Here is a 25,480-nt window from a genome sequence, read left to right on the forward strand (position 1 = left end):
GCAGCCACAGCTTCTCTGGGAGAGCTGTGCCAGCGCCCCACCATCCTCATTGTAAAAATGTTCTGCCTTATATCTAATCTAAACTGAGTCTCTTTTAGTTTAAACCAGTTATTCCTTGTCCTTCTGCAAGAGCACTTGGCTTTGTTGAGCTCAAACCTCAGGAGGTTTGCATGGCCCCACTCCTGAGCTTTTTCAGAACCCTCTGGATGGCAAATAAAACTCCTAAAATAGACTCTTAAATGAGATTCCTGTTCTGATCATAGCAATGATTCACCTGGTGAGTGATTTTCAATTTTTGGCTCTCCAGTGAGAAGCAGGTACATTTTGAGCACTGGTGTTTCCTGACATCTGGATAAACTCCCAGTGAATTCTAGGTACATTCACCCAAGCCTCAGAAACTTCATGTGTTTAATGTTATTAATGTAGAATTTCTGATTTCAGGTGGACTCGAGATCTGATCAAATCCTTACAATCCCTTTAATCATGTGTAAAATCATTCAGGTTCTTACTAAAGGCTCACAGAAACACACAGGAGAAAAAAATAAAAACAGAGAAAGAAAGACAGTAAAAGAAAACTGTTCTGAGAGTTGGAGAGTAAAGCAATTAATAGATGTTTTCTTTCTTCATGAAACTCCAATCTTAGGGCTTCCTGAAGGAAATACAAATTAAAGGAAGCACCTCCTTCACATGTAGCAAAACCAGCCTGTCCTAAGCCATTGTGCTTTCCAACAGACTCCTCAACTTTCAAAAAAGCCTTTTCAAAACCACAAATTATCTTCAGTTATGCTACAGTGCAAAGCATATTTTAAAGTTTTAGGTCTCCCAGCAATTGAGGACTTTTTTAGGGGAAATCTCTGGTGTGCACAGCGGTGTTTCAGCACAGCTGGGGAGCCTGGGGCAAAGGAAAGGGTTGCAATGACTCCTCTGGAGCTGTGCCTTTCCCACAGCTCTGCAACCACTGGAACAAAGCAGCTCTTCCCAGTCTCCTTCTGCAGCAGGATTTGCAAACTGCCATGGGACAGTTTCTAATTTCTAATTTCTAATATTTCTATTTCTATTTATGTTCTAATTTATTTTACTTTTACTTTTTACTTTTATTTTACTTTTACTATTTTACAGGGACAGGGAGCCCTGGAGAGACAGCTGGGAGTGAGAAAAACTGCAGGGAGAGACAGCTGGGAGAGACATCACAGAATCATGGGATGGTTTGGATTGGGTTGGAAGGGACCTTAAAGATCCTCCAGTGCCACCTCTGCTATGTCAGGGACACTTTCCACTGTCCCAAGCTGCTCCAAGCCCCAGTGTCCAGCCTGGCCTTGGGCACTGCCAGGGATCCAGGGGCATCCACAGCTGTGCCAGGGCCTCCTCACCCTCCCAGGGGACAATTCCTTCCCAATATCCCATCTAATCCCAATCTCTGTCAGTTTGAAGCTGTTCCCCCTCATCCTGTCACTCCATCCCTTGCAAATCAGTCCCTCTCTCCATTCTTCTTGTGAAGTCCCCTTCAGGTCCTGGAAGGCCACAGTGAGGTCACCCTGAAGCCTTCTCTAGGCTGACAAAACAATTCTGTTTAGATGATCCACAAGGCCCTTTCCAACCCAAACTGTTCCTGATAGGTGAGGCTTTAGGAAGGGAAAGCCTAAGGATCAGCCTGGAGCCATGGCAGGAAGCCTTCCCTTTATGAAGCCTCAGCTATGGGTAACCAAACCATTCTGTGACTCTGTGGTGACTCAGCCACTGCCCTGGGCCACCAGTCCCAGTGCTTGACCACCTATTTCATGAAGAAATTTTTCCCAATAGCCTCAAACTCAAACTTCCCAGTCTGCGTCCAGAGGTAAAAGTCAGCCAATGCTCAATGTCTTCTAGGGTCAAGTCTGAAGGTTGCTCACTTGGTGCTATCAGGGGAGTTTTGAATTTTGTTAAAAAGTGATTTTCTTTCACTGGTTGCTGGTTTTTGGCTGCTTGACACAAGTGGAGGGAGGGCTGTGAGCTCTTGGTTTCTGTGGCCTGCAGACCCAAGTGCTGGGTGAGAGAGGAAGGAGGGAAGAGGGAAGGAAGATAAGGAAGGAATGAGGGAGGGAAGGTTTTTCTGCCCAGGGCTGGCACTCTGCACTGCACATTGTCCTGGGAAGCAGTGAAATCTCCCTCCAGAATGCAGAGCCTCAATACTTTCCTGTTTTATTTTGCTGTTCTCCTTGTGCCAACTGTCTGACCTGACAAGGCTTCCCTTTGCTGAATAACACAACTCCTTCCTTTGCCTGCTGCCTGCCTGCTCTCCTTTCTCCCATCTTTTCCTGGGAAAGATGTATTCTCTCCTTTTGTGTCCACATCTTTGTGCATCCTCTTTGATTGCCCAAACTTTCCTGCATTCAGTGGCTCCATCAGTTCCCAGATGTTTATTTGCATATATATATATCTACACCCCAGGACTCCTCCCCCCAACTTTTGTAAAAACATATAAATATTTGAAGCAGAAACCCATGAATGTAATTTCCCCACTTTTGTTATTTTTAAGAAGTGCTTCAAACATTGCGGTGGTTGGGGGGAGAAAACAAAACCCTGCAGAACCCACACTGGGATGGAGCCTTATTATTGTGCGTTAATAGGGAAGGGCTGTGCTGCTCCTTCAAAATGAGTTTAATGTTACGTTCCTCCAGCATATGGAGGGTTTGTTTGATTAGGGTTCTCCTGGGATCTATTCCACATCCTGCCCATTTGTTTCCTGAGACAGAGACTGTGCACGAGCCCCCTCCCTGCCCTCTGGAAATGGCTCACTGCCCTCAGCCAGGAGGAGGGAGCAGGGAGGGATGACAAAACCAGCGCTGATGCCAAGCAGGGAATGGTTCCTGGAGGGGAAAAAGCAGCTTGCAGACACCCTGAGGAAGCTTCCCCTTTATCCCCCAGCCCTTACAAATGTGCTGTCAGGCACATCTTCCTTGTGAAGTGCTGGGCTTGAAAGCTGAGACAGGTGCAAGGAAGGATGAGATGCACGGGAAAATGAGGAGCTGTGGGTACATGTGGGCACGGAAAGGAACACTTCAGCAAAAAAAAAAAAAAAAAAGCTGGATTTCTATTCTGGGGGTTTGTTGCTTTTTTGTGTCTCTGTCATTCTGAGATAGTGCTCAGATGTATTTCTCCTTTGCTCATAATACTGGCAACTTTGTTTTGGACTTGCATACGAATCAGAATGAGAAACAGGAAGAAATTTAAGGGACTGCCAAGGACTGGAGCCCTGAAAGAAACCTAAACAAGAAAGGAGTGGCTTATTTTTAACAGGGTAGGAAACTGCTCCTGGTTACGCTCACATGGGAGGTAAAGTGACTCCACACTGCCTGTGGAAGGTAATTATATCTTCTAATAGATCAACTCACATAATTGGGGTCAAACCCAACCAAACAAACATGCTTATAGGCAGAAACACTCTCTTTTAGTTTGGAAATGGAGTGTAGGAGGAATATATTAGCAAAGCAATAACCTCCCTACAGGGGTAACTGGATGAAATATTATTGCAAGTGTTACACGGAACCTTTGGTCTCTTCTGGCCTTAAAAGCAAGAGAGAAAGCAGGAAAAAAAATCCTCCTTCCAGCACAGAATAATCTGTGTTTCTTGCTGATGTGAAGCTGTTGGTTTACTGAGAAGGGTGACCTGCACAGTGCTTGTTCTTTCAAATGCAAAAGATCCCTCTTTCTTTCCCCTTGACCTCCCTGGGGCTGCCTCATCCCCGGACAGTGCCTGAATGATGCAGATCTTTGCCAATTACACGATTTCCTTTTCCACAGTCAGTTTTTTGTTTCTTTTGCTCTCTTGCAGGACTGTTGGGGAGGGGGAGCTTTCTTTAATGAAAGCAGGAGGGTGTCTCTGGAAAAACCTTCTAACTCTGTTCTTCTCCTTGCTGTCCTTTTTACCAGGCCTCAGTTGTCTCCTTGAAGTGCATCAGTGCAAGGAAGGCCCTGCATGGGCCTGTAAAATACAGGAACACAGGCTTGAAAATGGTTTTATGGAAGAAAAGGAGAGGGATGGGGCTTTGGTGGGATTTTTCCTTGGGTAAATTGCTGGATGTCTGATGGCACACGTCATTCTATTGGGACATCTTTGATAGGAAGAGAATGAAAGATCAGAATATGCAGAGCATAACAAAACTTGGATTCCAACAACCCCCTGGAGCTCCAGGCTGGGCAGAGGGGCTGGAAAAGCTGGAAAAGCCCTGGGGGTGTCGGTGCCAGGGGCTGGACACGAGCCCAGGGGTGCCCAGGTGGGCAAGAGGCCCCTGGCCCCTGGGCTGGGTGAGGAATTGTGTGTCCAGCAGGAGCAGGGCAGGGATTGTCCCTCTGTGCTGGCTCTGAGAGGCCCCTCGAGGGCTGGCTCCAGTTGTGGCTGGTGCAGGAGAGCCCTGGAGGGGCTGGAGCGTGTCCAGGGCAGGGAACGGAGCTGGGAAGGGGCTGGAGCCCCAGGAGGGGCTGAAAACAGATCTGGTTTTATATCTGTACTGCATAGGTAGAGTGATTTCCCCTCCTTCAACTCTATCTTGCCTTGTTGAATTCAGCAGAGGCTGCTGCAGGCACCACCATGAACAGCACAAGCTGCAGAGTCACCACCCAAATTATTTTTATTATAGGGAGGAAAAAGATATTAAGAGGGAGGAGGCCAGAGGATGCAAAACCCGCATGATTTTAGTTAATGTAACCAACTATTTGGAGTATAATTGAACCATTAAGTGGACCTGGGTGTTAATTGAGAGAGGGATATTCTTTGGTAATATAATTATCTACTGCCATTTCTCTTTTGGCTGTCATGCATTCAAGCCTGACTCAATTATCTATTGTTCCACTGAGTTTATTACTAAGGTCAGGCTCTGCAACACAGAGCAAATTTCTGTCAGTTTGCCTTTGTCTGGCTGTGGCCGTGTGGCAGAGCCCACGAGGGAGTCAGTAATTCTCTCTGCTGAGCTGTGGGTAAATGGTCCTCGAGAAAAAGAGTGAAAAGCCACACTGAATAATGAGAATAAAACAAAATCCTGCCCATCTTCTGGTCAACCGAGCACTGCTGATATTTGCAGTGAACGAGACAGGGCCCATGGAAACAAGAGATGGTGTCAGTGTTTAATTAATTGATCCTCCATAATTAATGTGCTCTAGCAGGTGGGAAGGCAAAGTTTTCCTCTACCTTCTGAACAGGCACATTTCCTGATTTCTCTTCTTTTCTCCCTGCTACATCCAGTAAAATATTTTGCCTGAAGCTGACCCTCAGCATGGAAGATTTCAGCCCAAGCAGTGACTCTGATGGGAGTTAAAACAAGCTGAAAACGTTGCTGTAATGAAAATTACAAGGCAGCTTTAACAATAGGTGGTACAGCTGGGAACTCTAATTAGGTTAATTTGGCCATGTTTAAATCCACTGTGAGGAGGAAGAGGTGTCCCTAACTCCTTGTGTTTGCCCAAAGCTAGATTAGGGATTAGGGCACAAAGCCCAAATATTTGCTTGCCCCCAGACAAGCAACAATAGCGTATTTTGTCTCTCTTTTAGCCTGAAGAAATTTGTATTAGCAGAGGGTAAAATATCGGGCTGCAAGCAGAAGTGTAGAATGTACTGGCTTGGGAGCCACAAGTGAGGAGGTGCCAAATGAAGATTTTAGCTGTCACAGCAGCCCGAGCTGCCTGTCAGCCTGCTGGCCTGGAGCAGCCTCTGAGCTGAGAGAAACCTCCAAATGAGAGGCTGCTGCAGGTGACCAGAGCTCCTGGTGAGTGACAGGGGCCAGTCCTGGAGGATGCTGCTCAGAGGGTGATGAACTTTGGGCTCAGTCCTCCTGCTCCACAGGGATGTCACCTGGCTGACACTCTGGCATTAATAAAACCCAAATGCCAATGACTTGCATTCCTTCTGGCATCTTCACAGACCTTAAAACTCAATAATTCTAAAATCTGAACAAATCACCAGGTTCATGCTGCCCCAGCCCTGGGGCCCAGCCCAGGGAGCAGCTGGAGCTGCTGGAGAGAGCCCAGAGGAGGCTCCAGGATGAGCAGAGGGATGGAGCAGCTCTGCTGGCAGGAAAGGCTGGCCCAGCTGCCATTGTTCAGCCTGGCCAGGAGAAGCTTTGGGCTGAGCTCAGGGTGGCCTTGCAGGGCCTGAAGGAGCCCCAGGAAAGCTGGAGAGAGACAATTGCCAAGGGCTGCAGGGCCAGGAGCCAGGGAATGGCTGCCAGTGGCAGAGGGCAGGGCTGGATCTTGGGATCTTGGGCAGGAATTGTTCCCTGGCAGGGTGGGCAGGGGCTGGGATGGAATTGCCAGAGCAGCTGGGGCTGCCCCTGGATCCCTGGCAGTGCCCAAGGCCAGGCTGGACATTGGGAGCACTTGGGACAGTGGGAGGTGTCCCTGCCATGGCTGGGGTGGAACAGGATGGTCCTTTCCAACCCAAACAATTCTGGGATTCGGTGATACATTGGAAAATCCAAGTGTCAGGTCTATACGGTGCTCTGAGGTGAGCTGACCCAAAATTTTCCTTTGTGATCCATGGAGCTGCCTTTGACAGGGAAGAGCTGAGTGTGGATTGCTATAACCAGGCCTTCTGGAAACGTGACGAGCGCTCCTTCAGAGGTGAAAGACACTGCTGGTGCAGCTGAGTCTCTTAACAACACTTGTGGGAGTGCTTTATTATTCAGTTTATTCAGAGCATGATAAACACCCTAAAAACTCTTCTTCTAAATAATGAGTTCAACCTCGACAATGTGCAAAAGGCAGAAATCAAATCTTCAAAGATAACCCACAAAAGTACTTCAATGAGGAGCCACCTCATTTATTCTCACAGTGCCTTCTGAAAACAAAGCCAGCAGATTAAGATAAGATAGCCATTAGCTTTGCATTTTCATTCTATTTAATTGTATATTAATAGCTTTTGTCTGATACAAATTATTTTCAAGTAGGAAAATGATATTTTGATGTGCAAGGTGTGATTGATATGTAAATACGGCCAAAATTTGGGAAATGCGGGAAGAAGGATGAAGTGAAGAACTTTGGGTGATGGGAGATTGAATTAGAAAACAATCATGAGATGTGAGCTTCCTTTTCTCCTGCAGGAAAGGGAGATGAAGATAATAAAAGTATTGTTGCATGTGCTGAATTAATTTAATTTTTCTAATGAGGGTGAATTGTCAGATGCTGGAAAATTCCTAATGTTGCTCCATATTTCTCTTTGCCACTTCCCTAACAGAACAGCTCTGTTTAGTGTGATAAAATCCCTGCAAATTTATTTGCCTTGCTGACTTCCTTTGCTCCCTTGGGCTTCCCTGAGCTCCTTCTTTCTCCATAATTTGGAGACTTTAAGCAGTGCTTAATCAGTGCAGGATAACGCCCAAGGTTTCATTAGTGTTGCTTGGCTCTCCCAGTGGTGCCCCTTTCTAATGAAGCAGCTCCAATTATCTGACCTTTCCAAAGGGTGACTGTGATTGAGGCTGCTGAGATATTTCTGCTGTCCCTTCTTCACTTTCGAGGTTTCCCATGGGCCACACGACTCAGAGATGGCGGAAAATGAAAATGGAAGCGTGCTGATCTAAACTGGGAAGAGGCAGAGAGAGAGAAAAAGGGAGAGTTCCCTATTTAATGATGAGAAAGGGGAGAAAAGAGGATTCAACCTCTTCAAGGGAGCTGCAGCTCAGAGCATGACGTGGCTTTTTGCCAATGGGTTGGTTTAGGGCGGTTATTCCCGAATTTGGGGAATGTGCAGCTCTTGCTCTCTGTTTTAAAGTGGAATGGAGCACAAATATCAGTCAGCAGTGTCACAGTATCCTCCTCAAGCTGCTCAAGAGAAGGGGCAAAGTGAGACCTTTCCCCTCTGTTTAGCAGCTGCAAAATGAAGGAAATCTGTGCAGTGCAGAAGGAAATGAAGCAGAGTCCAACATCCATCTCCTTGCCTGAAGGTCTTTCTGGTACCTGTCCAAACAATTGGGAAGGATGAAGGAAGAGAAACTAAGAAGCTTTGAGAAGAAGGTGGTGGGCAGGTTCAGACTGAAAAATTCCCTGCTGTTGAAACAATATTTTGATGCACTCTTTTGCTGATAAAATGGAATTTGTTTTAGAAGTTTTAGAGATGTGTCTGGTCAGGAAAAGTTGCTCTTCTTCCATGATGATTCACCACCAGTGAGCACCTGTCATGAATGGCTCCTGTTTCACAGAATCATGGAATGGTTTGGGTGGGAAGAATCATCCATCCCACCCCTGCCATGGCAGGGCCACCTCCCACTGTCCCAGGTGCTCCCAATGTCCAGCCTGGCCTTGGGCACTGCCAGGGATCCAGGGGCAGCCCCAGCTGCTCTGGCAATTCCATCCCAGCCCCTGCCCACCCTGCCAGGGAACAATTCCTGCCCAAGATCCCATCCAGCCCTGCCCTCTTTCAGTTTAAAACCATTCCCCATGCATTTTCACTCCGTGCCCTTGTGAAAAATCCCTCTCCAGCTCTCTTGAAGCTCCTTTAGGTACTGGGAGGTGCTCCAAGTTCACAAAATTCCCTTTATTTCTCCTTTTAGAGCCCTGTCACCCTGCTCTGTCTTTCTGCTGCAGAGAGGAGAGTCACAGCCAAGTGACAGCAACCCAGAAAAAAATCTGTATTTTGTGCTGAGGCTTCCAAATATCAAGTGAAAAGGAAAAAAAAAAGCCTTAACACTTAAAGGCAAGGTTCTAACTTCCCTCTGTGTTCCCATCACTAAAGTGCACATCAACACTAAGTTATGTCTTTAATTAGGTTTTGTTTGGTGTTATTTTGACAGTTCATCATCCTCTTCATGGATTATATAGGAATTTGGCGATGTTCTGCTTCTGAGGGCAGAAATTAAATTGCAGGAGTTTTGTTCTCAGGTTGTCTTGAGAAGTTTTTCTGTCAGTGTGACTTACCAGTGTTTTATCTGCAGTGACAACTGTTGAAATGTATTTTTAGTTAACCAAAAGAAGCACTTTTGTTAAGAATAATGAGAACAAAACTTTTACATGCAATGAAAACCTCTGCTAGTTGCAGAAACACGGTTTGTTCTACCATGGTTTGCTGGGAAGTTGTTTATTTTCACATAGAATCATTAAGGTTGGAGAAGACCTCCAGGATCATCGAGTCTAACGTTTCCATGGGATATAAAATTTGAATATTTGAATATCACTGTCAAGTGAGAAGAGCTGGAGATGTGATGTGCAGGTATCTTGGTCTGTTCTAGATGGATTTATTTGATTTAATCTGTGAGGTTTAGGGGACTTTAGGTCCACATTGGGATGAAAACTCATCCTGCCCTTGCAAAGATTTTCCCAGATGCTGCAGAGCACAGTCAGAACTGTAGAAATGTGCACTGCTGCCCCCAGAATACCCACGTGGGTTATTTCTCCCTCAGCCAGGTCTCTGGGGCACCTCAGATCTCATTGCAGCAGCAGATTTCATCTGCTCACATGGGTGAGATCATGACTGATACCTGCAGAAAATGAGAAAATTTGCTTGATATTCCACGAGACAGAGAGCAGCTTGGCTTTTGATCACTTGGAGGAAAATGAGGAGGGAGCGAGGAGAAAATGTGAATAATTAAAACCCATTGACTAATGCCTTCCTGTAGTTTCCAAGTGCTAAGTCTGATATAGCTGTTTAATTTCAAAGGCAACCGAATTAAGTTTCCTCTGTTTGTAGAGCAGAGATTGGAACCAACAGGACAACAGCAGGCGAGAGCAAAATGAGTGATTTTCTCCCAGGTCAGCACTTAGCACTCTGAGAGTTAAACATTTGCTGGAGATTATGCTTATAAATCATTTTGAGCCTGAGTTCACTGCTAATCCTGAAACAGAAGCAATGGAAGCCCTTTCTTTGCACTGAACGTTTTAGACTTGGGACCCTCGGGGGAAAAGAAAGGTTATCTTTCTGCAGGAAGCCAAAATCTCCACAAGAGAGCTGTGCCTTGGTGGTGACAGAACACATCCCACTTCAGACTCATTTTGCAGCCACACTCACAGCTTTTGGTTGGGATTTGCTTCCTCTTCAGGAACGGGACAAGGGATGGCAAAGGAGGGAATGATTTTCAGGAGATCTTCTGTTTTTTAGCCGGAGTTGAGACTCTGGGGTTTAACTCCTGGTCTGCCCTACTTCTTTCTGCTCTTGAGGACTTGGAATGTTGGAGTTATATGAAGGACATGAATGGACAGAGCTGAGCTGAAGGTAAAAGGAAAAAAATCCCTGAGAGAAGAGGTCAGTTTTCTTGAGCACAGGGGGTACCTGGAGCTGGAGAGAGCCCAGAGGAGGCTCCAGGATGAGCAGAGGGATGGAGCAGCTCTGCTGGCAGGAAAGGCTGGCCCAGCTGCCATTGTTCAGCCTGGCCAGGAGAAGCTTTGGGCTGAGCTCAGGGTGGCCTTGCAGGGCCTGAAGGAGCCCCAGGAAAGCTGGAGAGAGACAATTGCCAAGGGCTGCAGGGCCAGGAGCCAGGGAATGGCTGCCAGTGGCAGAGGGCAGGGCTGGATCTTGGGATCTTGGGCAGGAATTGTTCCCTGGCAGGGTGGGCAGGGGCTGGGATGGAATTGCCAGAGCAGCTGGGGCTGCCCCTGGATCCCTGGCAGTGCCCAAGGCCAGGCTGGACATTGGGAGCTCCTGGGACAGTGGGAGGTGTCCCTGCCATGGCTGGGGTGGCACTGGAGGATCTTTAAGGTCCCTTCCTGCCCAGACCATTCTGGGAATCTTCCCTCTGCACCTCTCCCATGCTGTAAATTGCTGTTTAAAATGAGGAAGGATCTGTTCCAAAGCACATCTTTGAGGTCATCCAGCACTGGTTGGTTCTGCAAACATCCCTGTTCCAGCAGTGTCCCCTTGGACAGCAGAGCACTGATTTACATGGCCAGGAGATTATTTCCCTGAGTTGGAAAGCCAAATAGATTTGTCTGGTGTCACTCAGTGGACAATCCTGTTGGCCTTGTCAGTCAGCTTGAAAAATTGATTCCATTCTCCTGGTTTTAGCTCTTGGGATTTTTCCTTCTCCCTGAAAGTCTTGTGATGCTCTGAGGGAGCTGCATGGTCTGGCACTGACCTGACTAATGCAGGGATGGAGCCAGCCATCCTTTCCAAGTTTGAGAATCATCTTGATCCTCCTAAACTTGGAAAATCCTGAAAATGGTTCTTCCCTTCTAATAATAAATCTTATGAGGGTGTGGAGGCTGTATTCCATCTTTTATTGGTGATTATTGAATAAAAGGAGGAGGAGGCCTTTTAGACTCCAGATTGTTCCAGCCTGAGGGCAGGGCTGATGGCACAGCATTCCTCAAGGAGATCCCCAGCTTTCCATGAACAGGAACATCGGTTCCCAAGGAGCTGACAAGCTCAGAAATCAGCAGCTTTTCCTTCTGCCCAGCCCTTGGTTTTACCTCATTGAACAAATCTTGGACACTAAAGGAAATATTTTGCTGCAGCTGAGGTTGTGCCCACTTCCCAGCTCTCACAGGACCTGAGGCTAAGCTCCTGTGCACAGAAACCAGACATTTCACCTCCCAGTCAGTAAGTGTGGCTTGGGAGGAAAGCAGAAAGTGGCTGGGTGACAAACTCGAAGGAGGGGACTCTGCTCTGAAATCAGTGCAACAACAAATGGGGTGAAAACTGCAAAATACACTTTTGCTCTGTGTCAAAAGAGGAGGATAATTTAGGGAATTGATGTTGCCCTTCAGTCCTGTGCCTTCTCCTTTCACCCTCTGCGTCAGGCTGTGATGCAACCTGTGTTATTGAAATGGAATTCCTGGCTGTGTGAGTCGAGACAGCCACGTCCTGATCCAATGTGTGTCACCCAAAGGATGTCACTTTGCATCCTCCTCCCTGGAACAGTTAGACTTACAAAGAAGTCCTGATGTGTTTTCACATGAAATAAGCCAACCCTGATGACTGCTGAAGGATTCAGCCAGCAGGCTGCAAAACTCTTAAAAGATCTTTTTTTTTTAAAGGGCTCTTCAGGAAAAGACTACTGGGAAAATGACACACACAGGTCTTCCTTGGCTCATGGTGTGGAGTCACAGCAGCTGCTGTGTTTCCTTCTGTATTATTTAGGTGAGCTCTCAGCACAATTTTTTCCTCAGTAGTCTCTTCCTCTCTGTGCAGGGGGAGGTTGGATATTAATTGGAACAGAAACCTTAATTTGCTGCGATACAAATCCCAGCACACAGAGAGTGCTGCACTGCATTTGCAAAACATGCTAAGTACCACAAGGCTTTTACCAGAAGTATTTTTCAGTTTTTGAAAACAGTTCTTGTATTGCATTCCACTTTCAGCACCACTAGAAGATGACACATCCTGGAGATCCCGTGGGCTGAGTGCACCACGCTCAACAGGCTCTCCTTGTTCCACCACTACATTCCTGTTTCCTGCAAGGATTGGGATTTCCCTCACAGCCTCCCCTTCCCCTCCTCTGGCTGGCCCACAGCAAACTGCACTGGTGGCTCTCTGGACTGGTTTTGACTGGGATGGAGTTAATTTTCTTCTCAGCAGCTGTGTTTGGGATTTGTGATTAATAAGCCAGGGATATTTCAGCTCATCCTGACCAGTGCTTGCACAGCATCGAGGTCTGTATTTTGTACCTACCAAGGCCCTTGGGAGCAAACTTCATATTTAAAGGTTTTAGAGTTTATTTAGTAAAGGAAATTATTTTCACTTGACAATATATTAGAGGTAACGACTCGATTTCTTTGTTATTAGCTTCCCATATGGAGCTTCTTTTTCTGTCACAATAAATGGCTGGACAACTCTGAATATCCTGCCTAGAAAGCTGCAAACTACAGGGCTTTTTGTATGTTTGGCCACAGCTTTCCAAATTTTCTGGAGCTGATTAGGAAGGATAAGAATAATTTTTAAAAGCTTTTTTACCTCTAAGGGTGACAGAGATAAAAGCAAACCTTGGCTTCTCCAGCTTGGATGCCAATCTCCCCAAATTCTTTCTGTTGGCAGTGGAGGGAAAGGATTTTCTCCAGAGCTCCCTAACCCAGATTCCCAAAATGGACATTTTAACCTATGCAGAAACCTTGGAAGAGAAGCTTTCTAACCCAGCACTGGGAGTGAAGTGTCAGTGTTGATGTTTCATTACATGCCCCCTGGAAAATGTTAGGCAAAGGGAAACAGCTGGCAAACGTCAAGGAAAGGCTAAAATTCAGTTCCTTGGTAAGGAACACGGGTGGATTTTCCAAGCAGACAGCGCTTGATGGTGCTACAGGAAAGTTTTCTATTTGATCATATTTCAGGGAGGCAGGAAAATGGGGAGAATTGATTCTTGTAAAGGAATTTCGAGGACTACTGATTCAATTCTCATTTGCTGGCTCTTGTATGAAGCTGGGAAAGAGTTTGCTCCTTTCATGGAGCAATTCCCAAGGATTGATCTGCAGCCTGAGCTCCTGTGTTCCCATTGCAAAGATCATGACAATGTTTGAGAGTAAACCACAGCCTGGAAAGCCATAAGGGCCCTGAATGGAAGGAAAATGGAATATATGCACGAGCTTGATTTAGCTCTAAAATGCAGATTATTAAAAGTGCATTCTCGATGACACAATCCAAGTGACATTTAATGAAAAATGGGATATTTTGAAATAGAAGGATTAGAAAATATCTCAGTGACAGCAATGAAAACAAGACACCAAACTGCCCTGCATATGAAGATCATATATCACTAAAATAGATGAAGACGATAGGAATAAAGGACTAATTTTATTTTAGAAGGTGAACAAAGGAAGAAATAACTAATGGTTATGTGACATAGTTTGATGGTCTTGTTTTTATTTCTTTTTTTTTTTTTTTTAAGCCAGCAGGTAAGTGTCACAAAAATGACACACCCAAAACCCCCTCACAAAATGTGGTGGTTGCATTTTTTTTCTAGGGACCTTTTTCTCAGTGGCTGAATCAGTGTTTTGGTAATAACCAACAGATGAAGACTCCCAGGGATCTGAGGTCCTCTTGATATCTCTTGTCAGGGAAACTTGGGGAAATTTTACAGGCTCTTTCTGTCTATTCCTCCAGAGGGAGGGAGTGTCAGGCATTTATTTGTCTTTAGTTTCTATCTCTGGGAAAATTCCATATCTGTCCGTCCATGTAAATCTCTCTTTGTATCCATTTGTTCATGCCCATATGCATATTACTCTTCTCCTAATAAAACCAGGTACAAGATGCTGTTAATTCAACAATTTGGAACACTGAAATCAAATATAATGGATGTATTAATATTACTGCTCGTGGCAAGCAAGAGCATATGCTGAATTTTATGCCCATTTTATTAGGCTCAGCGGGTTCCTTGATACATTTGGAGCTGTAACTTAACAGATCAGTTTTATTTACATTTTGTGGGCACCGATTCAATTGCAGGAGCTGCTCTGCCGAACACCATGAGGTGCTTGGGGGCAAGGTTTGGTTTGGATCTCTACTTGTCTATCCTTGGTGCCGGTGTGGCGCTTCAACAGCTCCGCTTGTGTGAGCGACAGATTTCACTCAGTCCCAGCTAGAAGAGATAAAACCTCTGCTTTCCTTCAGAAATACTTCTTGCTATGAGCTGGCACTGTCACAACCCTGGGCTCTTCAAGCACTGAGTTGTTGCAGCACCGTGAAGGAAAGGGGGATCAGGCTGTTTGAATGCTCATACTTAAGAGGGAAGGAGAAATTCTGGATTTTCCTGATGTAACATCCCCTTGTCAGTGAGTGCCAGTCCCACTGAGCTGTATTGTCTGCTGGCTCTGCAGCCTGAGACTCAGTGCTATTTCTGAGTTGCCTTCAAACCCCTCACTCCCCGCAAAGGAACACTAAAAACCTCTCCTTGTGCCTGAGCAGTCTTTGGGAATTCAATGAAAGGATCACCCCAGGGCATTTCTGACTGAAGGCAGTGAGAGCAGCTCCTGTGGATGTGCTCTCTGAGCAGTTAATGGCACTTTGGCACATCCCCGAGGGCTTTTTGTGGCACAAATACAGAGCTCTGCACCTCTGGTCCCACATCTGCCAGGAGATGGTTCCTGTGTTTGTGCTGGGCAGCTGTGACCCCTCTTTGCCCTTCCCCTTCTGCTCAGAGCTGCCTCCACTGCAAATAAAACCTTCCTGGTTGGAAAACTTCATAGAATCATGGAATGGTTTGGGTTGGGACACCTTCCACTAAATCAGGGCGCTCCAAGCTCTGTCCAACTTGGCCTTGGGCACTTCCAGCAGCCACAGATTCTCTGGGTGTTTGTCTGAACTGAGCCAAGAGAAGAATTGCTGTTCATGCCCTAATAATGAAAAGCAGAATTTAGCTTCTGAACTGAGTGTTTACTGGTGTTTTTCAGTCCTGACTTAGAGGTCAAATGGCCACCAGGCTGCTTTTGATCCAGTGGAGGGGATGGGAGAGCCCCAAAATCCAAACAGCACACGAAGTGTAGAACCAGATTTTAACTAGAACAGCAGTTTTTCTCGTCAGCCTTAAACCCCCCACTTACCAGTGGGAAATACATGGGGAGAAAGTACCATTTTCATAGGAATAATTAAATTCTCCCAGTTCCCTATGTTTCCAGGTGAGGTGATGTGCAGCTGCTGCTGAGGGTAAAGCAGGGCAGAGCATTCCTTATTTGTGAGCGGAATAACGGGATTGGGCTCAAGAAATCAGCACTGCCTTGGCTTCCTGTCCTGGCTGGGCAGATGAGACAAGGATTCCTCTCAAGATAAACTGGGATATTTACACTTTTTGGGGAGCTGGCAGTGAGCACTAAAGTGGCCTGAGGTATTTCTGCTAACAGCCTCAGTTTACCTGATGTGTCTGAAAGACAACTCTACTTCTGCCCCAGGCACAGAAATCTGTTCCCAGCTTTTCCCTAAATATCTTTTGGGTTCTCCAGCAAGTTTCATTAGCAGATATATTTGACTCTTGCACATGACCATTGATACCAGGGGCTTTGGGCTTTGTTGGTCCTCAAACACAGGTTGCTGCAGTGACCTACAGCTCTTTTGGAAATAAAAACCCACGTTTGCACCTTGGGCAGCAACAATCTCACCCTGAACTCCTTTGGAAAGGTAAAACTAATGTTTCTGAGGAGCTGACATAACGTGGCAGTGCCTTTAAACAGCAACAAAATTAAATAAATTAAATTCTTATTGCCAAACATTCTTGGTAAATTGGCTATTTTCTTTTTGCCCACAAACAGCTAAAAGAGGATTATTAAATCTAAGGAATACAAATGGTAAGTAATATGAAGAGCTTGAATCAGACCCAGATTTAAAGCTGGAAATAATTCTGTCCCTAATCCACTCTGTGGTGCCCTGTGGTAAGATTGGTTGTCATGTCAAAATCTAACACTCTGCTTTCATCCTCCTTGGAGAGCAGGACAAATTGGCCAGGGCACACTTTCACTGCATTTGGACTTCTCATTGCACTCCTAGCTGGCTTTTAGAGGAGCATTCCAAATGTTCTTATCATTATCACCTGAAAAGGTGTCTTCTCTCTGTATGAATGCTAAATGGAAATGGAAGTTCAGGTTGCTTATGGAATACACAATTTTTTTATTGACTTTTTAAAAAATTTATTTTACTCTTGCACATTTACCTAAAGCTTAAGGTGCTCTCAAAAGCTTCAAACTGTAGGCTCTTTAGTCTTTTGTTTCTATTTATGTCTCTTTCTGTTGGCTTTAATCAGTGAATTTCTTGGCTTGGAAAACTTTCACACGTAGCAACACCTTCAAAATTCAAAATATATTGATATAGAGACGTGTGGAAGGCATTTGGGTACTGAAATTCTCTTGAAATATTTTTAAACAACCTTGGAAATGTGTTTATAACATATCATCTCTGTAGCAACATTCTTTAAGGACAAATTTATGGATTTACCCCTTCTTACACCTACTGGTATAGAAATGGATTAACTGGGGGAGACTGGGAGGTGCTGGCAATGAAATTACTGATACCAAGTTCAGATTCCCTGTGAAATCTGGTGATTTATTTTTTTTTCAGCCAGCTGAAAATAAAAGGTATGGCCTGGGACTGCTGCAGTGATTCATTGATTGACCTCTCCAGAGCTGGGTGGCAGCTACTCCAGCAAATGTTGATACCTGGGAGGGCTTTAGACAGTCCCTGCTGTCCCTGGTCACCCTGGCCAGGCTTTCATTTTGTGCTAATTGGTGAAACTGGCTTGGGACCAGCTGGAGAATCAGTCAATGGAAGAAGTGGGTCAGATACCTTTGATTAGTTCTTGAAGCAGAGAGGAATTTCTCCCAGGTTTTCTGGCTGCTCCCTGCAGTCCTGCTTATGGTTGGCGGTTGACAGGGAGGAAATAATTTCCCCGGGTCTGTAACTGCAGTGTAAAACAGGCAGAAAGTCTGGAATGTCTGCAGGAATCACAGAATGGGTTGGAAGGGACCTTAAAGATGATCCAGTCCCACTCCCTGCCATGGGCAGGGACACCTTCCACTATCCCAGGGTGCTCCAAGTCCTGCCCAGCCTGGCCTTGGACACTTCCAGGGATGAGGAGTCCACAACTTCTCTGGGGAATCTGTTGCAGTGCCCCTCTACCCTCACAGCAAAGAATTTTTCCTAATATCCCATCTAACTACTCCCTTTCAGTGTGAAGCCATTCCCCCTTGTCCTGTCACTCCATCCCCTGGAAACAATCTCTCTCCATCTTTCGTGTTGCTCCCTTCAGGTACCAAAGCGAGTTAATAATCAATAAAGGGCATAAGAAATAAAATTCCAATACTTTTTCGCTAAATTATCTCCTGCTCTGAGTTGCATAAGTGGTTTTAGTTTCTCTGATCCTGTGCCCTGGGGCAGGGACTGCATTTTCAATTTCTGCAGAGAGCACAGAACATCACAGTTCTTACCAGACAGCTTTACAAAGAAGTGATGTCGCTGCTTGGGTTTCTGTCAAAACTGTGAGAGCATGAACAGCTCAGGATGGGGAGTTCACTTCAGACACTGCTCTTAAAAATAGATGTGGATTCCTTGGGGATGCCTTTCCCAAGATTTCTGGTCCAGCTGTGAGGGAATTGCTAATCCTGGTCTGCCACAGAGTTAAGTCAGGCAGATGATCCCAGGAGGGACCTGAAGGACCTGGATGGGTGAAGGGAGGGATGAACCTTCCCAGGAGGATCCACAAAACCCTGCAGGCTGAGCTGCCTTTGCTGCCACTGGAAGGGAAAGGCTGGCTCTGCTTAGTCCAGACTAAGTGCTTGAGTAATTATCAGCTCGTTAATTGATGGTGAGGTAGGCTGAGCCTGCTGATTATTCCCTTAGAACGCCTGCAGCACTTGGAGATCCCCTGAGGATGATCAGAACATCTTGGAGCATCCTGTTTGCCCAAGACAAGCCTTTCCCACTCTCTGTCAGATCCATCATCTGATCAGGCAGGTTTTGTGCCTGGTGTGACCCTCCAGGCTGTTTTTCACTACAGGCCAGGTCTAACCCAGCGGGTTTAAAACAGGGAATGCTGGCCGGAGTCATGGCCACAACAGGGAATGCACTGCAGATGCATCCCAAGGCTCCAGTGCAATGATCCACCCGCACCAGCTGAGCCCATTGCATGATGAGGATTTTAAAGTTTGTTCTGGAATACTGGAGGCAAAAAAGAAAAAAAAAAAAAAAAAAAAAAAGCCTGTAATGGTTAATTAAATAAAAAATATATTGATGGCTTATTCCTGATAATCAGAGCTGTGATCTTACATGACCTTCATTTCTCCAGAAAAGAACTACTTCTACCCAGGAGGATTCATTTCAGATGGGAGTTATGGAATGAAATGAGCAATTACAAATAGAGAAAGGGTAAATAAGGGTAAATAAATGGCCTTAATAAATTGGTGTGTTCCTACACATAAATCATGGAATCATGGAATGGTTTGGTTTGGAAAAACCCTAAAGTTCATCCAGTTCTATCCCAGGAACATCTTCCACTGGCCCAGGTTGCTCCAAGCCCCATCCAACCTGGTCTTTTCTGTCTCACATCCTTCCATCTACTTCTACAACTGACAATTATGATTTTATTTTTATTTTTTTCTGGGAGCAGAGTCAATTTTCAAATATCTGAAATAGCCCTGGTTTGAATGGACCTTAAAATACCATCTGGTCTTCCCCATTTTGTGGGGAAGGGAACCCACTGAGATTATTTACCACCCTGTCCATTCACCTCTGGAAAATCTCCAGCAATGGGCACAGGGGATGTCCCTGGGGATGTTTTGCCAGTGACTGGTTATTCTTACTGTAAAAAATGTCTTTTTAGGCCAAAATGATGTTGAGATTTTTCAATTCTGCTCCTGTTTTCAACAACCAATGCAACGAGGTGCTCAAGATCCATTGCAGCAGGAACATTTGTTTGTTGGCTGGAAAGATTATTAGTTCTAAACTTATCTTTTAGACTATTTTATTAGGAATTAGGTCAGGTAACACAGTTTAAAACAACAAAATTGTGATGGAGGAAATATCATTAAGCATCACAGAAGCAGGTGGATTTATGCTACGATCTGTTCCCGAGGGATTAAGGTTTCACATGAAAGCTGGAATACCAAAATCCAGCCTGCACTTGGCTATTTTAGCCTAGAGGAAAACACAAATGCATTTTCAAAGAGAAACACCAGGTGCCCAGAGCCATTCCAGGTGTCCTGTGAAATGCTGTGGGTTTCAGTTCATGAATGCTGAATACTTCAATTTGCTTTTTCTTTTTTTAATGTAATGGATTATTAGCAACATTCCACTTTTTTTTTTTCTTTTGTTGGTACTTTCTACTCCCTGTGTGCATTTTGTGCCATATTGCTGAAGGGTTTTTTTTGAACTTGCCTGGTTTGTTGGCAGGATTGAAATGATCCCTCAGCAAAGGTGTCTAAAACATCCCTGACCCAAACTACTGCCAGTATTGCAGATAGCACAGGGTTGGAGACACAATTTTTTTGTCTTGCAGGGGAAATTTTGGCCTTCCAGAAGTAAATGATCTGTAGCTCTGCTGAGGAATACCTGATTCAAAGTAACCATTCATATGAGAATGTGCTCTGATTTTTTATAAATTTATTTACACAAAATACCATTTTCTCTGTTAATTCCCAGATTATAGCTCTGAATTTGTAATATAAAGTATGATGGATTTTGACTTTTTTTTTGCACTGACTTCAGCACCAGTGGTTAGAAACCTGCTCCTGAGCTCCAAAATTTCCTGTGGGAAGAGAGGCTTTTGATAGACCTGTAGTTCTTTTTTTATAGGCCTTGCAACAGCTCCTGAAGAGCCTTTGATTTAAGCAGCACCTTTTATCTGCTGTGTTACTTCTGCTTAAGAGAATGTTTATTTTTCACGTTTTTTCTGGGATTTATTTTTTCTTTCCAAAAGGACTTTAGGTTTTTTGCTTGCTACTGACGTCAACAGGACATTCTGTTTTCTTTGGAAAACCTGGAATTGTTGTGATGGCAGAAGACAGGATTCTCTTGGCCTTTTCACCTCCAGTCTTGTCTGTGGTGTGACAAGGAGCTCTCAGCAAGAGAACCAAGGAGAAGACACAGAGAGAAGAGGTTTGAGACATTAAATTCTGAGTGGTGGTGGGAGATGTGGCTCCCTCCTGTGTGAAAAACACTGGAAGAGGAAAGAGGTGATGATTCAGTTTGTGTGTTCCAGCTGAGGGCAAAATCCATCCTGAACCAACTGGAATTTCTGCACTTGTCCTTAGGAAAGAGTGTGGGCACATGGTGGAGCTCAGTGGGCTCCCTTGGTGCAGGAGGGAACACACAGATGGAAAACCATGGGAGAAGGTTGTTTTCCTTCAGGAAGCTCAGCTGGTGGAGCACTGGGGCCATCCTGCCCAGCCACCCTGTGAAATGAGTAATTCCACCCCTAGAGCAGAACGAGGTGTGGTGGGAAGGGAGGAAGGGAGGAAGTGGCGGAAGTGGCGGAAGTGGCGGAAGTGGCGGAAGTGGCGGAAGTGGCGGAAGGAAGGAAGGAAGGAAGGAAGGAAGGAAGGAAGGAAGGAAGGAAGGAAGGAAGGAAGGAAGGAAGGAAGGAAGGAAGGAAGGAAGGAAGGAAGGAAGGAAGGAAGGAAGGAAGGAAGGAAGGAAGGAAGGAATGCATTTGTGCACCTTGTTGGGCTCTGTGAAGGAGCATGGGGGGGTTTCAGGCTGAGCAAAGTGTGTGTGCACCAAAATTCCTATGAATTCTCCAGGAAGAGATGGAGCCCCTTGGGAGATGCCACATCAACAGCCATCAGCTCCCAGAATCACAGACTCTGCCTCTGCCACACTGCTTGTGTGGGGCTTGTTTGCACTGCTGAGGAATACTGACAGCCCTAAATGCTGTCACAGACCTTCCAGGGAAGTTTAAGAGTAAAGCTGCACAGACTTGGAGCTGGAAGAATTGACTGTTCCTGAACATGTTAGAGAGAAGCGGGACCTGCAGAACCAGGAGGGATATAATGGAATCATAGCATGGTTTGGGTTGGAAGGACCTCAAAGATCATCCCATGGCAGGGCCACCTCCCACTGTCCCAGGAGCTCCCAATGTCCAGCCTGGCCTTGGGCACTGCCAGGGATCCAGGGGCAGCCCCAGCTGCTCTGGGAATTCCATCCCAGCCCCTGCCCACCCTGCCAGGGAACAATTCCTGCCCAAGATCCCAAGATCCAGCCCTGCCCTCTGCCACTGGCAGCCATTCCCTGGCTCCTGGCCCTGCAGCCCTTGGCAATTGTCTCTCTCCAGCTTTCCTGGGGCTCCTTCAGGCCCTGCAAGGCCACCCTGAGCTCAGCCCAAAGCTTCTCCTGGCCAGGCTGAACAATGGCAGCTGGGCCAGCCTTTCCTGCCAGCAGAGCTGCTCCATCCCTCTGCTCATCCTGGAGCCTCCTCTGGGCTCTCTCCAGCAGCTCCAGCTGCTCCCTGGGCTGGGCCCCAGGGCTGGGGCAGCTCTGCAGGTGGGGTCTGACCTCAGGGGGCTCAGGGCACAATCCCAATCCTTTTCCTGATCCCCACCCTGGAGCTCAGCCCAGGGCACGGAGCGTTCTGGGGCAGATCCAGTTCTCATCCACCAGCACCCCCAAGTCCTTCTCCATCTCCATATGGGAGGGATAGGATGGGATGTGCTGGCAGACTTGTCAGAGAAGGCTTGCAAGGCATCGTTCTCCCATTCTCTGCTGCTCCTGGTTTTATCCCCTGCATCTGCATTTGCATAAGCACCAAGTCAGAACAGAAGTTGACAGAAGTTGAAAATCTCTCAGACAGCAGTGATTTGAAGTGCTGCCTGTACAACTTTACTGAAATATGCATGGAAGGAATTTCAGCTAATACATTATGAATTTTGGTAATGCCATGTCTCTGGCAGTCTCAGATACAGATCATGAGCATGAATATTTAGAAAATATTCACATAGTGAGGGCTTGGGCTCTGCTGCCAGGGAACAGGGACAGGAGGAGAGGGAACGGCCTCAGGCTGGGCCAGGGGAGGCTCAGGGTGGACAGCAGCAGGAATTTGCCCATGGAAAGGGAGCTCAGGCCTTGGCAGGGGCTGCCCAGGGAGCTTTGCAGTGCCCATCCCTGGAGGTGCCCAAGGAAGGGCTGGACGTGGCACTCAGGGCTCTGGGCTGGGGACAAGGTGGGCATCGGGCACAGCTGGGACTCCATGGGCTGGGAGGGCTTTTCCAGCCTCAGGAATTCCAGATTCTGTGACAATTTGTTTTGTGTGTCTGTCTGAACCTGCCTGTGCACACACCTGTGTGTCACATGAATGAGATTCTATTATTTTGTAATCACTCCAGGGTTTGTAATCACAGAAGATTTTGTCTTGATGCACGTAGGATATAAAAATATTTCTGTCAATTTTTCCTTTTATCCCTTCAGTTCCTGTTTAGTGACTCTTTGTTCCTAATGCATTCGGGGAATAGAAATAAATTATTTCATGAGCTATTTATAGGAAAAGCCTTTAAAATAATATTTAAGTGGGATTTTTTCATGGAAGATTTTATTTATGTTATAAAACTGGAATAAATAATTACATGCTGCACAGAGCAGCGATTCCTTTCTGCCATGTTTTTACAGTCTTCATAATATTCATATCTTTTAAAAATTTGAGTGATAACTTTCCTGTGGTGCCTTCCATCAAGACTAGTTAGAACATATATTAAAATGACAGTTCATTAGGGTGTTGCCAATGTAGCTGCAAAGCTTTCTATCATTTTCTGAACTATTATTGCTTATATAATAAAGCTACCAGCAAATAATAATCTTCATGTCACATGCAGCTCTTGGGATGGATTTATTGAGGTGAATATAAAATAATGTGAAGTAATGATTACAGGAAGGAAAAGCAAGGAGTTACCCCATCAGTCTTCTACACCACTAAAGATGAAATGACTGCTGCAATAATATAATACTGTGACAATTTTGTCACTTTATTCTCAAGATGGTGCTAAAGGACTGTGATCCATTTAAATTTTGGGGATAAATTACCAAAAAAAGGCATATTTTGCTATGTATGAATTGATGGAAGAGAAAAAAAAATGGATTAATTTTTGTTTTAAAATGTGTGTGTGCTTGGAGTGACACCAATTGGCTTTGTTAAACAGAGTTTCCTCACACTCAAATACTGCTGAGTCCATCAGGTGACCAAATTTCATGATCAATTTAAGATGAAACCCCTAATATATAAAAAAAATCTGCTCCACTAATAAAAACATGAGCTAAAAACACAGGAATAGCCTGGATTTTAGGTGGAAATGCAGGTTATAATACCTGAATAATTGCTGGATTTTATCATGAGCACCGTGATAATGAGCAGCACTCAGACCTTGTAGCTCTAAAGGTTCTGGTGCACCACCCTCAGGAGAACCCATGGAGAGGGCAGAGCCTCTGGCAGCTGGTTTAGCTGGGATTTGAGGATTTGGGATTTGGCTCTTTCTCTCTGTAAAATAACAAACTAGCTTGCTGCTGTTGGGTTTTTTTTGGGAGCGGCTCTGGAATGGTGGATGAACCCCATCCCATCTCCAGTGCTGTGCTGCTCTCTGCTGTCACCCAGGGCTGTCAGTGATGGCCCTCACCTCGCTGTGAGGAGGGGGTGATGCATTTCCTGCCTTGGAGGCAGGGAGAGATGAAAAATTTAAAAAATTCAAGCACTTCCCTGCTCTACCTGTGAGAACACATTCCTGGGGATTCTCCTGGATGGCTTTTCAAAGGCAAGCACATCTCCAGCTCGCCTGCCTTTGATCTTCCATCTCCAACAGGTGCTTTAACAACAGCTCCTTGCCACATTGATTTATTTGAGTTTATGAAGACTCTTTCCTTTATTCTTACAGGACTAGTGGGCAGAAGCAGCCCAGAAATTCTGCCAAAAATGAAAGTGGGGAAGCTGATTTTCTCTGTGTGGGGAACATCCGCCGTCACAGAAGGTGCTGAGGGCTCCTCTCCATCCCTACAGCAGGTGCAGGTATCTGCCTGAGGGAGATTAATGATCTCTGCTGCTTCCTTCCTCCCTGGCTACCATGGTTTATAGCCTCCCAAAGAGGCAGCATTCTCCCAAATCCATCAGCACTGGGTGTCTTGTTCCAGCACCTCACTAGAGAGGATGAGGAGTCTGATAAGGAATAGGTAAGGTGGGGATGTCTGGCCATGAGTGCCATGTGCTTTCTTCTGCCAGAAACCAAGCCAAGCAGGAAGTTAATTCCTCAGGGCTCAGGAATTAGAAGTTGTTTCTCAGCAAAGTCTGTTCATTCCTGGAAGCCAGGCCTTGCCTTTCGTGGGCTGGGCCAGAGCTGGCAGCAGAATCGGGTCACGGGTTCAGCAACATCTCTGAATGGTCTGGGTTGGAAGGGACCTTAAATCCCACCCAGTGCCACCTCCTGCCATGGGCAGGGACACCTCCCACTGTCCCAGGTGCTCCCAGCCCCAGTGTCCAGCCTGGCCTTGGGTACTGCCAGGGATCCAGGGGCAGCCCCAGCTGCTCTGGGCACCCTGAACCAGCGCCTGCCCACCCTCCCAGGGAAGGATTTTTATGTCACTAGCATGTACCCTAACAAATCTTCACCCTGAATTCCACCCATCACCACCTCCTCCAGTCTTACCAAAGATTGTCCAAGATACAGAAATATTTATACACCCTACTGAAATATATGTGTTTGTATGGATCCATTTCAGACACTGAGGAAAAACTTTGTGGACATGGAGATTGCTTCCTTTTAAATGAAAAAAATAGTACCAGGTCTTTAATTCCTAGTACATCAAATATTACCTCTAGTTATACCAGGAAGAGAATTGAGGAAGATATTAAAGCTTGAAATTACTGAGCTGTTTGTAGAAGTAGTTAGTGGGCAATAATCTGTTGTTTGAAAAGCAAAATCCCCAAGGATCTGGAGTCCATGTGTTCAGCATGCAGGCACGGGGTGTCTATCTAATAGATTAATATTTCACAGGCCAAGAGCAATTTGCATGACAGACTGGAAATTAGAATGGCTCCCAAACCAGCCAGTACAAATGGATTCTGAGCAGTGTGAATCAATATCAGACAGTTCTCTAACAGCTTCCCCTCTGCTGGGGGCACACAAAAGCTCAAACACCACATCTGTC

At 45.8% G+C, this 25,480-nt stretch overlaps 1 protein-coding gene and 1 long non-coding RNA gene across 2 annotated transcripts in view; one reads left to right on the forward strand and one right to left on the reverse strand.

Annotated features, from left to right (window-relative positions):
- Window positions 1-25,480, reverse strand: part of KCNJ6 (potassium inwardly rectifying channel subfamily J member 6) — a 147,221-nt gene that overhangs the window by 59,376 nt on the left and 62,365 nt on the right. The gene's annotated exons all lie outside the window — the stretch shown is intronic.
- On the forward strand, window positions 5,622-12,382 carry LOC148184763 (uncharacterized). Its single transcript, XR_015774799.1, has 3 exons — window positions 5,622-5,738; window positions 11,932-12,034; window positions 12,256-12,382. It is a non-coding gene; the product is annotated as an uncharacterized LOC148184763 (long non-coding RNA).

The sequence above is a fragment of the Pseudopodoces humilis genome, chromosome 2 (genome assembly GCF_049639895.1).
Source record: "Pseudopodoces humilis isolate 2021_Gansu_Grassland_sample_001 chromosome 2, ASM4963989v1, whole genome shotgun sequence".
Classification (NCBI taxonomy): Eukaryota; Metazoa; Chordata; class Aves; order Passeriformes; family Paridae; genus Pseudopodoces; species Pseudopodoces humilis.